Genomic DNA, 13,562 nt, shown 5'->3' on the forward strand with positions numbered 1-13,562 from the left:
GTAATCAAGAGAATGTGTGATGGAATACTGATGGAAGTATAGCTGTATATAAATCAATGAAATAGAAGTGAAGTCCAAGAATAGACCCTCACATTCATGGTCAATTGATACCTGGCAAGGGTGCCAAAACAACACAGTGGGGAAAGAACCATCTTTATTCAACCAGTGGTGCAGGGGTAACTGGACATGCAAAAGGTAAATGTGTAGCCCTACCTCACACCATATACTCAAATTACCTCAAAATGGATCATCTGCCTAAAACTACAAAACTCTTAGAAAGAAGTGGGTGTGTTTTCATTATCTTGTATTTTGGCAAGGCTTTTTAGATATGACACCAAAGCCTAAAGAACAAAGAAGGCAAATAAATAAACTGGAGGGTTGTTTTTTTTTTTTTTTTTGTATTTTTTCTAATTCACTTTTTTAAGGTTTTATTTATTTGTGGGAGAGAGAGTGAGAGAGATCATGAGAGGGGAGAGGGTCAGATGGAGAAGCAGACTCCATGAGCAGGGAACCCTATGCGGGACTTGATCCCAGGACTCCAAGATCATGACTTGAGTCAAAGGCAGTTGCTTAACCATTGAGCCACCCAGGCGCCCAAATAAACTGGACTTGATCACAGTTAAAGCTTATGTGCTTCAAGGACACATCCACAAAGTGAAAAGACAGCCCAGTTGCTTGCAAATCATGTACCTGATAAGGGTCTCAATTCTAGAATATGTAAAGATCTACAACTCACTAAAAAGATAATCCCATTTTTAAAATGGGCAACAGATCTGAATAGGCATTTCACTTAGCATCATACGTTCAGGGTTCATCCATGTTGTAACGTGTGTGAGAATTTCATTTCTTTTTAAGGCTGAATGCTATCTCGTATGTATGGACCGCATTTTGTTTGTTCACCCATCCACTGATGGAGACTTAGATTGCTTCCACTTTTTGGTGTGAATAATGCTGCTGTGAACATGAACATACAAGTATCTGTCCATGTCTCTGCTTTCAGAAGTAGAATTGCTGGGTCATATGATAGTTTTGTGTTTAGTTTTTTGAGCAACATGATACCATTTTCCACAGCGGCTGTACCATTTTACATCCCCACCAGCAGTGAGTGCGCAGGGCTCCAATTTCTCCACAAGGTTGCTTGTTACTATTTTTTATCATAGCCATCCAAATGGCTGTGATTTGGTATCTTATTGTGGTCTTGACTTGAATTTCCCTAATGACCAGTAATGTTCAACATCTTTTTGCATGCTTATTGGCCATCTATATGTGTTCTTCGGAGAAATAAATATTCAAAGACTTGGCCCATTTTTAGTTTAGCTCGGTTTTAATTATGGCAAAATATATGTAACATAAAATTTACAATCTTAACAATTTTTAAGTGTGGAGTTCAGTACAATTGCATTGTACAGCCAATCTTTAGAACTTTTCACCTTGCAAAACTGATACTCTGTACCCATTAATCAACAATTCACCATTTTCCCCCACCCCCCGCAACCCCTGGAACCACCATTCTACTCCCTGGCTCTGTGAATTTGATATCTCTAGGTACATTGTATAAATAGAATCCTATAGTATTTGTCTTTTTGTGACTGGTATATTTCACTCAACATGATGCCCTCAAGGTTCGCTTTGCCCATTTTTGAACTGTTGTTGTTGTTGTTATTGTTGTGGTTGAGCTTTAGAAGTTCTTTATATATAGTGGATATTAATCCCCTATCAGAGATACGATTTGCAAATATTTTCTCCCACTCAGTGGGTTGATGTTCATTCTTTTTTTTTTTTTTTTAAGATTTTATTTATTTATTTGACAGATCACAAGTAGGCAGAGAGGAAAGCAAGGGGGCGGGGAAGCAGGCTCCCCGCAGAGCAGAGAGCCCAATGTGGGACTCGATCCCCGGACCCCGAGATCATGACCTGAGCTGAAGGCAGAGGCTTAACCCACCCAGGTGCCCCGTTGATGTTCATTCTTGATAGTTTCTTTAATACACAAAAATTTTAAATTGTGATGAAGACTAATTTATTTATTTTTCCTTGCATTGCCTGTGCTTTTGACATCATGAAGAAGAAATCACTGCCAAATCCACTGCCATGAAGTTGTTTCTCTATGTTTTCTTCTAATAGTTCTATAATTTCAGCTTCTAGGTTAGAGCTTTGATTTATTTTCAGTTAATTTTTGTATTTAGTGTGAGACAGGGCCCAACCTCATTCTTTTGCATGTGGAGATTCACTTTTCCACGTTCCTTGGAAGCAAGAAAAGGACCCTCCTTTCCCTCACCAGATGGTCTTGGCATCTGAATAGGCAGCCAGCAAGCACAAGAAAAGATACTCAACCTCATTACTCATCAGGGAAATGTAAGTCAAAATTAGTGAGAAGACTGATTCATTGCCACTGGCATGGCTATAAAAAAAGACGTTATAACAACTGGTTGGTGAGGATGTGGAGCAGTTGGAGCCCTCACACACCGCTGATGGGCATGCAAAATGATGCTTTGGAAAAATCTGGCAGTTTCTCCAAAGATGAAGCATAGTCATCATGTGACCCAGCAATTCCATTCCTAGGTGCACAGTCAAGAAATGCAAACAGATGTCCACACAAACACTTGTCTACGAATGTCCCTAGCAGCATCATGCCTGAGAGCCAGATAGTAGAAAGCACCCAGATGTCCATCACTGATGAATGCAAAAGTGAGCTACCCAAACAAAGGACGTAAAAAGGGATGAAGGGCTGACACCTGCTACAACAGGGATGGACCTTGACACCATTTTACAGCAGATGTAAGCAAAAACAAGCCAGCTGCGAAAGGCCGCCATTTACATAATATGTCTACAGTAGAAAAGTCTGTAGAGGCAGAAAGTAGGTTGGTGGGTGCTGGGTGAGCACAAGGTGTCTTTCTCGAAGTGGTGAAAATGCCTTTGTGGTGGGAGTTGTACAACTCTACATAAATACTGAAAACCATTAAATGTGCACTTTAAATGGGTGAATTGTATGTGAAATGTATCACACAAAACTGTTAAAAAAAAAATACAGAGATCCAAGCTGAGACACATCTGGCAACAGAGCCTGGAGCCCCGACCCTGGCTAGGTCAAGAAGAGCTGCAGGGAGGAAGTACCGTCCTGCGTAGGATGAATTAACCTGATGAAGCTGGTGGTGAACAGGGGTTCAGGCAGGGGGAACAGCACGTGCTAAGGCCAGTGATGAGAGAGAGCCTGGCATAGCTGGACAAATCCAGCCGAGCTGGAACCATGAGTGGGAAGTGGGAAGCCAAGAGAAGAGACTAGAGAAGCAGGCATGGCTACGTCAGGAGGCCCTCTGCAAGAGCTTGGACTTGCCCCTGAAGATAGGAGGAAGGCACTGGAAGCTTTAACAGGGAAGTAACATGGTCAGATGGCTCTGTGATGGGCACACTGATAACCACAGCACAAAGGAGTGATGTGGGGGACATGTCTCGGTGGCCTCTCTGGCTTTCATCCCCCCTTCTCTATCCCAGATCCAACCTCTGATTTATCAGGATTCTGGTTTGGGTGAAAGTGACCCCACATTCCTGGCTCTAGACTTGAGCCCTGATTGGTTTATTTTTATTATTTTTTAGAGAGAGAGTAGGGGTGGGGTTGGGTGGAGGAAGGGCAGAGGGAGAGGGAGAGAATTATAAGCAAGATTCCATGCTGAGCGCAGAGCCCAATGTGGGGCTGATCTCATCACCCTGAGGCCATGACCTGAGCCCAAATCAAGAGTCAGATGCTCAACCAAATGATCCACCCAGGGGCCCATAGCCCTGCCCCCTGTACATTGATTGGCTTGAGAACAGACAAATGACCCCTTTCAGGCCATCTGGTCCAAAGAGATGCCACCTTGGAGTCTCAGTTGGCGGGGTGGGAGGACTTGGGTCACTTTCAGCCAAGAAGTGAACACCTGGAAGCCCTAAGCTGCTTCCGGTAACCAAGCTGGAGAGCGTTGCTCAGATTAGGCCCCAACACTGAGGAAGCAGAGCCAGAAAAAGAGAGAGGAAATCCTGAAGCCTGGATCAAGCCTTGCCTGAAAGCAGACACTGCTGGTCTCTGTGTTACATGAGTTGCTTCAGCCAGTTTAGTAGGTCATGTTTTCTGTTACTACAAAGCGCTTGATGAGAGGGATACACGAGGCGCAGGGAGCCCTGAGGGCCCTTCGCAGTCTCCCTGGATGGTCCCAGAGGACTGCCTGCAAAATGTGGGGGCAGAATTCTGAAAAATGAGAAGGAGGTAATTAGCGAAGTAAGTGGAAGGGCTGTCGTGGAGAGGAAGGGATGATTTATACGGTGTCTTTCCTGAGAATCTGCTAATGACATTCATTCATCTCCAGTGCCCGGAAGACAGGCGTGCAGCCAGGTGCGATTTCAGTAGTCTGGCGGGAGGGGGTTTGCGGGGGGGACCCTGACCCCAGACCCACACTGAGCACAAGAAGGGCCCTGACAAGCCATCCAGGGTGAGGCCCCAGGGCACAAGCCTAGGTGTGCTGCCTTCTGGGCTGAGTCCTTTCCACACTGCTCAGGGTTGGACTCGAAGCAGCAAAGCTTCCAGGGCTGAGCCTGGGAAAAGCTGATTTTGCTGTTTTTGAGAAAAACTTCATTTATCCCATCTGGATTTCAGGCACACTTCTTCCCTGTGCGCCCCCCCGCCCGCCCCCCGCCTTTACCTGTGGGCCTCTGGCTGCGGCTCTGGCCTTTTCACTGTCAAGGCCCTCATAAAACGCATCCGTGGGTGGCCTCATTGATTTTCAACCATGTTTTACCTCCACATAATGAGTCTCTCCAGGCCCCTGAGAACTACTCTTAACTCGGATCATCTGGCTCCGGAGCCAGGGTCATTCGGACAGAATTATTAACAAGGCTCTATTTACTTCTCCGGAGGGGCTTGCTGGGAAACGTGGATGAGCAGCAAAACGGGAGAATCCAGGGCCACTCGGGCAGTAAGGGGCCTCGTTCCGGCAGGGTTGCCCACCCCCCACCGCCCCCATGGCCCGTGCTGGCTCCCACAGCCTTTCAGGCTCAGGGTCAAACCCTGTCTTCAGAGACAAGGTGGAGACAACCAAGAAAGGGGGTGTTTGCGGCTTGGCTACAAGCCAAGCCATCAGCCCATGTAGAAGGACCCCAAGTTGCACCTGCTCTCCACGGAGGCTCGCCCGGGGGGCCAGGGGGGGCCTGCAGTCAGCTCAGCATTGACGGGTTTCCTTCAAGCCAGGAAGCTTCAATGAGAACTGCAAGAAGCAGGAGGGGCTGGGGTAGGAAGCCCCAGAGAGATGGGGGCCGAGCCCAGGAAAGACACTTCTGGAACTTCCCCTCCAAACTCAGCCCTGTGTCCCCACCTACCAGTGGAACTTTCCCTACATCCTAATTTACAACATGCCCAGAAACCACATGAAGCCTCAGTCTGAGCTCCAGCAGTGCGCTGGTCTTGGGGAGGTGGGGGGAAGGAGTCCTGCGCTGGCGTGGATTTTCCTGGGCTGGGGAAGTGGGGTGCTCAGCATGGCCGTATGTTAATGACACCCCAAGGCCACTGAAAACAAAGGCTTTAAAGATCCACCACAAATGATGGCTGTTCACTGTTTGCTGGACCCCAGGAAGGGGGCTGTCGGTCTCTGTCTGCAAAACATCAGGAGGTGAGCAGGACCTGTGCTCACCCCAAGCTCCCCCAGAGCCGTTTGGAGGTAGGGGTTATGGGGAGCTCACTCACACAACAGTGAGTACTTGGTATCCCTAAATCCTGTGGCCCTGCGTCCTGCCAGTGTCGGTGGACTGTGCAACCAAGCAGGTCTCTGCTGAGCACACATCTCTTCATACCCGGGTGCCAGGATGTCTGTGTGCCACAGAGTGAGCCCCCAGGCTGGGGAGTCAGACAGACCTCACTTGAATCCCTACGGCTCATCCGCAGCTGTGTGCCCAGGCTCAGTGGCTCAACCTCTCTGGGCCTTGCTGCCTAATTCGCAGGATCCTGCAAAGGCTCAGGGACCCATGCATGGGAAGCATTTGGTGCGTTGCTAGGCACCCTGCAAGGGCACGGTGAAGGGCGGGGGCCTGCAGTTGTTACCCTGGGACCTGCCTGTTACCAAGTCCTTGCAAGAAGGACTGCAAGGGAAGGAAGATGTCCTGCTTCTATCCTGGTCAGTTCTGCCCCTTCAAGACTAGACCCCAACTCAGAACTGTCAAAGCACACAGCACCCCAGATGGAAGGCACCTTGTAGCCCCTCAGTGTACAGGTAGGGAAACTGAGGTTTAGAAGGTGAGAACAACGGTCCAGGTCTGTGCCAGAAGTGAGTGGGCCTGGAACCCAGGACAGGACAGGACTGGGAGCATTATTGGATTCTGTATGTGGTTGACCTCAAGGAGATGGATGGACTTAAGGTCATGGCCAAGGAGGAGAAGAGGGGATGAGGAGGCACGGCCCAGCCATTCACCAGTGTGGTCTGAGCTTCCTCTCCAGGCTGAGCTCTGGGCAGGCAGCAGCAACGAGATGCATGTGGTTCGACCTTCCTTGGGCCCATGCGTGGCTCAGAGATCACTGACGTAGGGGACCCAGGGCCCTGGGAGAGCTGGGCCGGATCGCAGAGGCCATCAGGGGCTCAGAAACCAACAGGCATCTCGCTGGTGAGCCAGGGACAGGCCAGGTGGTGGGTAGCTCCCTGGCACGAGGGCATTCATGGACTCCTGGCCTGGAACCTCCAGAAAAGCTGCTCCTCCGCCCCACCCCTGCTCTGAGCGTGTGCATGAGCTGGACCCTGGGGGAGCCCGCTGGCTCTTGGGAGCTCTACCCTGCACCTGGCAGAAGCCACAGGACACAGCATCCTCCGCTCTCCCATCTGTAAAATAGGCACACTGGGCTGAGTGGTCTTCAAAGTTGGGGCTCCCAGCTTTGAAGATTCTCGAATTCTGTGGCCGGTGATATTTAGGGGGTCAGTCCAGCTCCCCTTTCCTGAGGGCAGGCCTCTGGAGCCATAAACTATGTGACCTGACCCTGGTTGGCCGGGGCTGATTGGACCTGACTCACCTGGGCCAATCAGATCCTCTCTCCCAGAATTGGGGGTTTGTGACTCACCGGTCAGGCTGGCAGGCAGGTGCTGGAGGGCAGGAGGCCTCCAGGAAGCTGTCTGCAGACCAGCTGTCTGGGCATTTACTGGATCTGCCCCCGACCCCAACATTCACTCCCCATTCTTTTGGGAAAAGTGCTCAGTTTACCTTGGTGGGGGGGGGGCTGCCCTTCTCCCACTGGAGGAGTTTCCCACCGCACGTCCAGTGTGGTCCCAAGACCCCAACACCGCCCATAGTCTCTCGCAGGACTGAATTCTGAACACGGAACTACAGAGTGGGAGGACGTGGCGGGAGCTGCCGGCCGCCTGGACCCCCCGTTTCCTCGGCGTTGCCTGCAGATCCCATATCCTGGAGATTTGTGGGTCCTGGTTCTGCTCCTCAACCTCTCCGGCTGCTCCCCAGGGCCCTGAGCACTCCTGTACCTACACACATTGACAGCTCTGCTGCCATGAGCAGCTTTGGTCCCTGTTGCAGGAAACCCCAAAGCCGGGAGGTTCCCTTCCAGGGGCGTCTCTCAGGGGCCCTAAGGCTTGTCTCCTGTCCTTCTCATATATGGCTCCATGCTGGGACATCGGGAGGCGTGTGGGAAGGGCCTCACTCGAGACCCTCCCTGAAGGCTTCAATGCTTGGAAGGTGAGGTTCAGAGAAGGCACCTGTCCCCAAGCTCGCCAGCAAAGCTGAGTGGACCCCAACAGTCTGCCTGTCTGTGGCAGGATGGCCAGGCACCCCAGGAGGGAAGGGAACCCCTTCTCAGTTCCAGGGCACCAGAGAGAACCAAGGAGAGAAGCCAGCTGGGCTTTGCACCTGTTTCTCATTCACAAAGGTGCTCGCTCAGCTGTTCCATGCTCCTGTGACCCAAGGAACCCGCTTCAAGCCCACAGATGGCCCCACAAGGCAGCAGGTGCCCCTCAGGACACTGTGGTTCCCACTTAGAAATGAGGAATTTGAGACTCAGAAAGACTCCGTGCCTGACCCCGGATCCCACAGGGAGGACCGGCACTCAGACTGTCGGTTTAGGGCCCTTCCCACAGATGGCTTCATTAAATGATTGCCTTTTCCTTTGTCAATAACAACTTTACTATTATTAAAATACAATGTTATTATTCATCAATAACAGTAGCCAATCTATACCGAGTGGCATGAAGTATTCTACATGATCACCTTGCTTGATTCTTTTTTTTTTAAGATTTTATTAATTTATTTGACAGATCACAAGCAGGCAGAGAGGCAGGAAGAGTGAGCGGTGGGGTGGGGGGAGGAAGCAGGCTCCCTGATGAGCTAAGAGCTCGATGCGGGGCTTGATCCCAGGGCCCTGAGATCATGACCTGAGCTGAAGGCAGAGGCTTAACCCACTGAACCACCCAGGTGCCCACCTCACTTGATTCTTAAAACGATCTTGTGGGGAGGTGGCATCTTTACGCGCTCATTTACCAGATTTGAAAACTAAGGCTTAAGGAGTTTAAATTAGTCACCCAAGACCACGCAACCAGTAAATGCAGGTGACTTTGGGGCTGTGTTAACCAGCATCCCGTGGGCTTCCCTCGGCAGGGAGGAAGTGACTGGCCATGTCCACGGGTTCCCAAAACACAGGGCTGGCCAGAGGGCCCAGGGAGGACATGCCATGGTGGGCAGCTCTGACATGAGTGGACGACCAGCTCCTGGTCCTCTCCACACACCATTTGCCCTGAGAGAGTAGTCACTCAGACGGGCAAGATGAGTGGGAACGACCAGAGGATTCTCTCTGAGAGAACACAGGGAGACATGCTGCCCAGGCCGGCCCTTGCATCTGCTTAACCCTCATCAGGGTTCAGTGTTGTCCCACTTACCTTGAGGGAATGCTCTCCCCATCACTTCTCCCAGGGGGGTCGGACTGATAAAACAGGGGGTTCCTTAAGCTTCTTCATTCTATAGGATTCCAGTTCTTTAAATGCTAATGGGAGTTAAGAAAAAAAAAAAAAATGGTACCAGCCAAGTAAGAGTGGAAAATGCTTACTTAAATAAAATAGATTCCTTCACTGCAGGACTTCTCAGAGCTTTTACGATGCTCATATACAACTCGACTTTGTGGACAGAGTGGCTCACAGTATGGCCTACTCCCAACAAGCATCGTAGAGGGGAATGCTTCTTCCCATGGATGTATAAATCAGAAACTGGTTTTTCTTCAGGAGGCACAGACTTATGTACATTTGGCAATATTTTTTTAGTTTGGGGAAAAATATAGGCGCCTGGGTGGCTCAGTCGTTTAATCTTCTGCCTTTGGTTCGGGTCATGATCTCAGGGTCCTGGAATCGAGCCCCGCATCGGCCTCTCTGCTCAGGAGGGAGCCTGCTTCCCCACCCCGCCCTGTGATCTCTCTCACTTCCACTCTCTCTCAAATAAACAAATAAAATCTTAAAAAAAAATAATTTGGAGAAAGATGTGATAAAAAAATGACTCAATGAAAATACCCAGTTATGTGCATAGGTTCTTCCCCGCCCCCCAGTTGGGATCCTCTTATAGGGTTTGTTGAAACTTTTCTGTGTGTTTTGCGCTGCAAACAGATCTATACCTTGTGAATAGGTTTCCAGCTACGTTATAATTTAATGTCTTACAGGATCCCCCAGTACAACAGGCGAATCGCTCGTTTGGGATATACAGACCACTTCTGTTTTTTATTGTCATTATTTTAAATGTTGCTGCAGTAACATCTTTGAGGCTTAACATTTGTATAGATCTCTAACCGTTGGCTTAGGATAATTTCCTAGAAGTGGAACTGCTGAGTCGGGAATACGGGTCTTTATTGCCAAAGTGTTCTTTAGAAAGGATGTACCCACTTGCACCCTGCTTGGCAGTGTCCGGATGACCATTTCCTTGCTCCTATGCCAACACTGGGTAGGATTATTCCCTTTTTTTCTTTTTGCCAATTTGTCTTCTTTGATGGCTTATAAGGGACAGCTTTCCTGGGGACTGGTCACTTGCATTTACTCTTGTGTCGCTTGCTTGGGTTCCTTCCCCAACCTTCTATTGAGAACTCATCTTTGGGGCACCTGATGGCTCCGTTGGTTAAGCGTCGCCTTGGGCTCAGGTCATGATCCCAGAGTCCCTGGATCAAGTCTCGAAAATGAGCTCCCAAATGAGCTCTCAGATCGGGCTCCCTACTCAGCGGGGAGTCAGCTTTTCCCTCTCCCTCTCCTCCTCCCTCATTCATTCTCCATCTCTCTCTCTCAAATAAATAAATAAATAAAATCTTAAAAAGAGAGAGAGAGAGAGAGAGCTAATCTTTTTCTTATTGACTTAGAAAGTTCTTAATAGGTTAAAGATACTCACTTTGTCCTGTGCTCATGAAAGCATTTTTGATCCTTGCAAATCTGCCCTCCCCCCATGAGAAGATCAGATTAGTTTATGAGATGTGATCTACCAAAAGCCATCTGGTGCGTGAGGGACAGGACTGACCAGGACTGGGTGTGTGTGTGTGTGTGTGTGTGTGTGTGTGTGTGTCACACTCCCTGATGGGGGCTCAGTGGGACCCCTCCTCTTCCCTTGTGCTCCCCTCCGCTGGGCCAAATTTCAGCGCACTCTGCCCCCAGCAGCTGACTCTGCCCTGGGCATCCTTCATTTGTCCCCTGATTCCTCCCAGGCCCCTGGAAAGGAAGGGACTTCCCTAGATACGCCTCTTATCATATAAAGTGTCACAAACCATGGACCAGGTGCCTATGGGAAGCTGCACCCCAGGGGGACCTGAGCTCACCTGAGCGAGCCAAGGAAGTTCCGAGGAGGTGATGTTGATGTGCTGCCCCACAGAAAGACCACGTGAGCCGCAGGTGCAATTTTCAAGTTTCTAGTAGACACTTAAAAGTTAAGATATGGAAACTTTCTATCCCAAACATTACCAGTTCAATATGGCATTCAACTTTTAAAAATATCAACAAGGTATTTTTTCATTCTTTTGTTTTGGGCAAAACTTCAGCACCTACTTTGGCCTGGCCACACTGCACGTGTTCAGTGGCCTTGGTGTGGGAGGGTCCCTGCACGGGGCACGGCAGGTGTAGGAGGGCTCTGGCAGGTGTAGGAGGGCACTATCGTGGGAGGGGAAGAGAGACCAGTCCTGGAGGAGGAAGCCCCATGAGAGGGAGCTGGAGGGGAGTCAGGAGAGAAAATGGCTTTGGGAGAGGGCGGTGGCTGGATTCACCTGCTCAGGCTGATGGATGGACAGGGTGGGGTCTCTGGGGAGAGCAGGGGCCTCTGAGATGTTTCAGATTTTTGGCTGGAGCCAGAGTATAGGAGAAGCCATTTGCCCAAGGAGAGAAGATTCTTGGGGGACGTGATAAATGATGTTTCCAGCCTGATGAGTTTAAGGGACACCCGAATGACCACACCCCGTAGCACACTGGATATGCGCAGAGAAGAACTGGAATTCTGAGACTGGGACAGAGCTGCTGATCTAGCGGGGGAGGTACTGACGCCCAAGATGCAGGGGCATAGGGAGTATTTAATCCAGACTCTGCCGACCACAGGTCCATCCTTTTTGTTCCCTAAAGGCTTTCTGGAAGAACTACTGAGCAAGCTTCTGGGGTCACTCTCCAAGGCGAGCTTATGAAATAAGACAAGGGACTCTCCGCTAAAAGGCAGGGGAAGGACCAGAGGCTGGGCTAAGATGCTGATTCCCAGGCAACGCCCCCACCTCATTCAGATCTGCCCCTTCTGGATGGGGCCTGGGCATCTGGGTCATCGCTACGCTCGGGCAGGTGATTCAGGAAGGCACCTTCCCTGGGCTACCGCAGATGAGCGAGATGACTTGATTGAATGGTTGTCGTATTCAAAAGCAACGGGTTCGTGGCAGAAAACAGTCTGTATAAAATACAGGTGAATTTGTGGAATCGGTAGTGATGACGGTGGCACAACCTAGCCAATATCCTGAAACCACGGAACTGCACATCTGGGACGGTAGATTTCATGTTAGGTGAATCACATCCCATTCTTTTTTAATGCAAGGAAAAAGGCAAATGAAGCCGGAAAGTAAAGGGACTTGTAATCCCACTGACACTGGTAACAGATGATGGAAGCCCTACAGGGAGAACCTTCCGCTGCTCTTCGCAGGTGTATGTAATTCATCCAAGTACTTTATACACTCTGGTTTATAACCCTCGGGGAGCTGCTCCTGAGGGTTCAGTGGTTCATGCTCTCCCTGTCTACCCTCCCTCTCCTTAGTGACCTTATCCTGCCATGTGGCTTTCCATTCCGTCTCTACGAGGAGGACTCCCCAGGGGATCCCTGCAGCCTCTGTGACCCTAAACTCCAGGCGTCCGAATCCCGTTTCCTGGGCACTTCGTCCAACACGGTTTCATACTTCCGACGACCAGCGCTGGACTCCTGCTCCTGCCGCATGCACACCCGTCCACTCCCCACCCGAGTGATGGACACCCATTCTAACAGGTGCTCAGGTCAAAATCCTTGGCATTGACCTTGACTCCCTTCTTTGTCCCACGCCCCCATCCAGTCCATTAGGTTATCCCACCGTCTCTATTTTCAAACTATAACTGTGTCTAACCACTTCTCTCCGTGTCCTCGCCTGTGTCGCCAGACCGGGTCACCAGCACCCTCCTGTGGGTCCTGATTCTGTCCATTTCTGCCGAGAATCAGGGCTGGGAGCTGCAGCCAAAAGATCCAGTTAAACACCAACAGATGCGGAGTCTGACTTACCTCCAACCTCTCCCTGGCTTTCCAAGCCCCACCTTGCTGTGCCCCTATAAGGCCACATAAGGGCTGCTGGGCTCCGGGGCAGGGCCGGGGCAGTGCTCACCCTTCTCCAGATCATTCCCCACTATATTCCCTGATGAATGGCTGGCACGGATATGTTTATCCGAAAGCTTCCTAGGGCCTGGGGCTCCCCCCAGGCCGGGCGGTGTAGGGAGGGGAATCGGGAATGGGCCATGTTTGGAGGCAGGAGGGCGGTATCTGGGGGTTGAGAGGCCCTCCTGGTTCCTCTGGGTACCCCAGGCCCTTTGAAGTCTGAAGACTGTGCTAACGTGGGGAGAAAAAGAAACCCTGCCCACCATCCCATCCTTGCCTCTTCCTCCTGGGCTCCATCCACCCCGAGGCCCCAGCCCCCTCCTTCTCATCAGTGAGGTTTGCTGAGTGACCATTGCAAGTCAGGTGCCTTCTAGGTGTTAGAGATACAACTACAAGTAAGACAAGAACGCCGCCCTCAGGGGGTTCACCCTCCAGGGGAGGGGACACACGAGAAATAAACACAAACAACAAAACAGACCTTTAGTCTGTGGTGGCTGCGAAGGAGAAAAAGCTAAAAAGCTTTTCGGGACAAGAGAGGTCCCAGCATAAGGACATTGTAGATGCTGACGGCTGGGGGAGGCCATGCGGACTCTCTCTTGCCTCTGTTCATCCAGGTGGACCCCGGCCCCGAGGGCCCCTCCACAGAAAGGGACACCCCGGCTCCCGCATGGAGACCAGAGAAGCAGAGAAAACCGATCTACCCCGGTCACCCCTGTACTTAAAGCCCAGAGGCC

This window comes from Mustela nivalis (genome assembly GCF_964662115.1).
Source record: "Mustela nivalis genome assembly, chromosome: 13".
Taxonomy (NCBI): domain Eukaryota; kingdom Metazoa; phylum Chordata; class Mammalia; order Carnivora; family Mustelidae; genus Mustela; species Mustela nivalis.